This window comes from Corylus avellana, chromosome ca4 (assembly GCF_901000735.1).
Source record: "Corylus avellana chromosome ca4, CavTom2PMs-1.0".
NCBI classification, from domain to species: Eukaryota; Viridiplantae; Streptophyta; class Magnoliopsida; order Fagales; family Betulaceae; genus Corylus; species Corylus avellana.
In genome coordinates this window covers 27,865,290-27,865,562 of record NC_081544.1, presented here as the reverse complement: position 1 = coordinate 27,865,562, position 273 = coordinate 27,865,290, and positions in this window count along the sequence as shown.

Here is a 273-nt window from a genome sequence, read left to right as displayed (position 1 = left end):
AGTTAATCAAATGTAAGGAGTTTTTTAAACATTTGAAGAGCTATTTTAGATAAAAGTAACATTTGGCTCTTCCATTGGGAATGCTCTAACATCATGTGACGGCGGAACACTACAAAATGACATGAGCCCTAACAAGGATGCCATGGACTTGAGTGTGAGAAATTGTGACGCCCTACAAAGATAAAGTTCAACAATGGTACTTGACAGGATGTTAATGTGTTGCATTGAGTGCTGCGTCCCATGCATAGTGATTCTTTATTAGGTGGGACTAGG